The sequence below is a fragment of the Macrobrachium nipponense genome, chromosome 43, assembly GCF_015104395.2.
Source record: "Macrobrachium nipponense isolate FS-2020 chromosome 43, ASM1510439v2, whole genome shotgun sequence".
In the NCBI taxonomy this organism is placed as follows: Eukaryota; Metazoa; Arthropoda; class Malacostraca; order Decapoda; family Palaemonidae; genus Macrobrachium; species Macrobrachium nipponense.
Genome location: NC_061104.1, coordinates 48,050,137 through 48,055,136, shown reverse-complemented (window position 1 = coordinate 48,055,136; position 5,000 = coordinate 48,050,137). Strand labels below are relative to the sequence as shown.

The window sequence follows — 5,000 nt, the reverse complement described above, 5'->3', positions numbered from 1 at the left end:
TAGAATGGAGAGAAAGAGGTGGAGAAGAGAGAGAGAGAGATCGCTTGGAGAGAGAGAGAGAGAGAAAAGAAAGAAAATCACGAGCCTTTGGTTGCTTGGAGAGAGAGAGAGAGAGAGAGAGAGAGAGAGAGAGAGAGAGATTATGTGTTGGTTTGCCTGACGCTCGGAGTTACACGTTACCAAATAAATAACGAGATTAATATCCCGTTAACAGATGTGGTGGTTTTTGAGGGTTACATATATATATATATATATATATATATATATATATATATATATATATATATATATATATGTATATATAGTATGTATATATATAGTATATATGTATGTGTTTATGTAACTTTATGTATTATGATTGTGTGTGCGTATGTACATGTGTGTATATATTCTTTCTTTCTAATACGGGAGGAGGAATGCGTGTTTACCTCTGGTAAACTAACATTCGTAAGTAGCAAGTTAAGAAGAAGCACTCGAGAAAAATTAAGTGTTTATCTAGACGTGTAGATTAAGTGAAGCATAGGGTGAAGTCGATGTAATTCACTTAGCAAGAAAGCTGAGAATCGTGTCGATGCTTCAGAAAAATACGTGTCTCTTCATTTTGTCATAAATAAGGTGGCATACGAACCTGTAGAAAATAAGGCATTTTCAGGGATTTGTTTTAGCAATTAATATTATTTTTTTTAGAAACATGACAGTAGCCAATAAGATAAAGTTTTTTATTCATTTTAGTAATATGACAATTACAAGTAAGATTATTTATTTCATTTTTAGAAATGTGACAGTAAGAATTAAGATTTTTTTCCAGAAATATGACAGTAACAAATAAGATAACTTTTTCTCATTTTAGAAATTTGACAGTTACAAATCAGATAATTTTTTTCTTTTAGGAAATATGACAGTAACAAAGATAATTTTTCTCTTTTTAGAAATTTGACAGTGACAAATATGATCTTTTCAGAAATTTGACAATAACAGGTCAGATAATTTTTTCTTTTCAGAAATATGACGGTTACAAATTAGATATATTTTTCTTTTTAATTGTTGGAAATATGACGGTAACAAATAAGATAATGTTTCCTTTTCAGAAATATGACAGTAACAAATTAAATAATATATTCTTTTTAGAAATATAACAATAACAATTAAGATCACTTTATTCTTTTCAGAAATAGGACATTAACAAATAAGATTTATCCCGTTCAAGTCAGGCAGTAAACACAGGTGTTACTTAGTAGCAAATAACACGAAAACCAATTAAAGTCACTGTATAGAAAATACGTAAATTTTTCGGATCCTTATACAATTCTCCTTGCAATTTGGTAATTGAGTTACATTTTTATGTATTTATTAATTTGTTAATATATATTTTTATCTTTGAGGCACGTGATATCTTCTATTTTTTTTATTCATCTTTACCTTCTGTACTTTCTGATGATCACCGTATTTTTTGGAAGTTTGAATTGCAAGTCAGTTGTGGGCTTGTTCCATATGAATAGGGTTCATCTTGTGAATAATAATAATAATAATAATAATAATAATAATAATAATAATAATAATATAATAATAATAAAAGTGTTTCCTCTACTTCTGAATGATACTTACGAATTAACAGATCTAAAAAAAACTCGGAAAAAGGAATTGTTTAATAGTTTATTGCATGGAGAACTTCATATTATTTTTTATCATTCAAAGTGGCTGATAACATTATTACTTTAATAAATACTTCTCCTTCGAATTCGGGTTCTTCAATGGACACATAGTAATCTTACCTTCCACCTCCTTCCCCGTCCCCCCTTCCCTTCTCCCCATCCTCCCCCCCCCCTACCCCCGCCATCCCGTCCCTCCAACCAGATGTGTGTGTGTGTGTGGATGAGAGAGAGAGAGAGAGAGAGAGAGAGTCTGGAGTGGTGTGTGATCGCCAAGAGGTCTTTTCAGCGTCCGGGACTGATGTTACGAGAGTTAATGTCGGGTAGAGACACGCTCGGAGCTCAGTTCGCTCCCAGACATTGCTGGGATAGCATCGTGTGCGGGGAGGGCCACAGAGAGAGAGAGAGGGAGAGAGAGAGAAAGGGAGAGTGAGTGGCTACCTAGTTATCGGGGATCTCATTTTTTGATTTACCGGTCTCATCACTCGTATATATGTCTCCCTATCCTCCTCTGATACATGATGGTGCGTTTGTGGAATATATATGCATATATTCATCATATTCTTTATAGAATTATATTTGATTTTATAGTATTCCGGTATATACATCTATATATATAATATTTTACAATCAAAATAGTCTCACTGTGATCAACACAGTTTTTACATTCCCCAAAAATAATTTTTTTTAGCAATGGTCAGTCATATGTCACTGAGATTTTTACGCATGGTAAGGAATTTTAAGCCTTGTGGATTTTTACCAATTTTGATGTATTTTTTTTTTCTTTTTGTCTTCGTCTGATATTTTTATTTTTGTGTGCAGAGCGATTTCTGTCGTATGCTTTGTCACTGCTTCGTGTTAAGACTGAGAGTCAATACTTAATCATTATGGGTGGGATGTTCTGAAGTGAAAGAATTAGAATTATTATTTTTTTTTTTAAGTTTTCTCTTTAGAATATTTTGTATTAACGTGGGAAACATCTCGTCAGACTGTCACTGTAATGGATATATTGTGTCACTATATTTAATATATTCTGTCACTAGATTAAATATATTGTCTCTATATTTAATATATTGTGTCACTATATTGAATATATTCTGTCACTATATAAATATATTGTCACTATATTTGATATATTTTGTCACTAGATTAAATATATTGTGCCACTATATTTAACATATTCTGTCACTATATTGAATATATTCTGTCACTATATTTAATATATTCTGTCACTATGTTAAATATATTCTGCCACTATATTTAATATATTCTATCACTACATAAAATATTTATGTTCTTGATATTAAATATATTTTGTCACTATATATTCTATCACTATATTCAATATAATCGGGCACTATGATAAATATATTCCGTCAATCTATTAAGTATATTCTGTCCTTTTAAATTCAAAGTAAATACGAAATCCACTTTTTTTTTTTTTTAAATTGTGGTACTTTCATGCAATGCAAATAATTCATGTTGCATCAAACGCTTTTAATTTGGAAAAGATAAAATATAACCACGCGTTCTTTTGACCACTTTTTTTTAAATTTTAATTTCCGCTTTTGCATTATTTTTCTTATTTTCGTTGCTTGATGTGCTCTCTTTTGAATAAAATGAGGATGATGCATTCATAAGTTTACTTGGCTTCTTAAATGTGCACGGTTGAATTCATGCTCTTGTTTCGTACAAGCTGTCACCTGCTTTTGTTTCTGATGAATTCAATTTTTATTTCACATTCTTTCTTGGTTACTTTTTTTTCGTTGATTTCGTTGCGATCAAATCAAGGTTTTTCGTATGGTGTCATACACTTCTTGATTCAAATCTTCGTTTGATTTTGTCTTATTCATCAAAGGAATTTAAATTTATTTTCTGTGGCTTTTCTGTGGCTGATCTGCTAAATTCGGATATTTGAAGGATTTCCTCAATTGCTGTTGTCATAAGTGTTGATTTCTGATCTTCGTTTGGTTTGGTACTTTTTCGCATTTCTCGATTCCTTACTTGACTTCTTCAGAGTAGAATACGAGGATTCACTCGGTGTTTTTTATTTATTGCATTTTAAACCTTCGCATTCCAACCTTCATTTGTTTAACTAGCATCTGCATTCAGTTGCATTCATCTCCATTCATTTAACGGAATAATTATACTTCTTCGGGGAGTGTATCGCAGATTTCACACGAAATGGCTAATAGCGTTCGAGTCTCTTTTGATATTAAATTTTAATAGCTAGAAACGGGCGTCGTATATTGACGTCCCTCCCTGACTTACATTAATTCATTCCATCCTCAAGTCTTAGACTGGGGCATCTACTTCAATTTACCCTAATCAGAGAATGAAGGTGAATATTCTCTCTCTCTCTCCTCTCTCTCTCTCTCTCTCTCTCTGATTGAGTTGTGCGTAGTCTGAGTCACGTGGATTCGAGCTGGTGCATGAGGATGGTTGTTGAGTGTTGTTTCTCCTTCCTCTTCGCTGTTGTTGTTGTTGTTGTTGTGCTTGTAACTGTTTCGTTCAGTGGTTGAGATGCGTCCCGAAATCTAAATGCGTTCTAGTTTGCTTATGTTTTCCACCAATCGAGTATTTTATGTGTGCATATATATATGTATATATATATATAAATATATATATATATATATAATATATATATATATATATATATTATGTGAATAGAAAACGCTTATGCTTCGTTCATTGGTTTGAAATACGTCCCGGAATATGATGTATTTTAGAAGGCTTATATTTCTCACTAATCGATGAATTTATAGATGAATATAACGCTTTTTTGCTGTCATTACTTCCCGAGTTCTATTGCATTTTAGTAGACATATTTAGCACTGATTTTATATGAGAGTCAAACTCTTGTATATGTTCCATATTAATTAGTGAAAAGAGGTCCCAGAATCTAGGGCATTTTAGTGGGACTATATTTTTCACTGGTCGATTTATTATTATTATTATTATTATTATTTATTATTATTATTATTATTATTATTATTATTATTATTATTATTATTATTATTATTATTATTATTTGTGTATGCTGGAACAGACCTTCTTTCAAAGATGTTTTATTGATAATAATGGAACAATTTAAAGAATTGATTTTGTATAAAACAAATCATTAGAGGAATTGACAGAATTTTGTATAAAATCAATTCTGTACATTCGGCCATTATTTTCAATAAGATATTATTATTATTATTATTATTATTATTATTATTATTATTATTATTATTATTATTATTATTATTATTATTCAGAAGATAGCCCCTATTCAAATGGGGCAAGCAAAATGGGGCCAGCCATTGACTCGAAATTCAAGCTTCCAAAGAATATGGCGCCCATTAGGAA

At 31.0% G+C, this 5,000-nt stretch overlaps 1 protein-coding gene across 1 annotated transcript in view; it reads left to right on the top strand.

Annotated features, from left to right (window-relative positions):
- Positions 1 to 2,016: 2,016 nt before the first annotated feature.
- Positions 2,017 to 5,000, top strand: part of LOC135213963 (neurotrimin-like) — a gene marked incomplete at its 3' end in the record, with an annotated part of 736,001 nt that continues 733,017 nt past the window's right edge. Inside the window, 1 exon segment of the mRNA XM_064248042.1 lies at positions 2,017 to 2,173.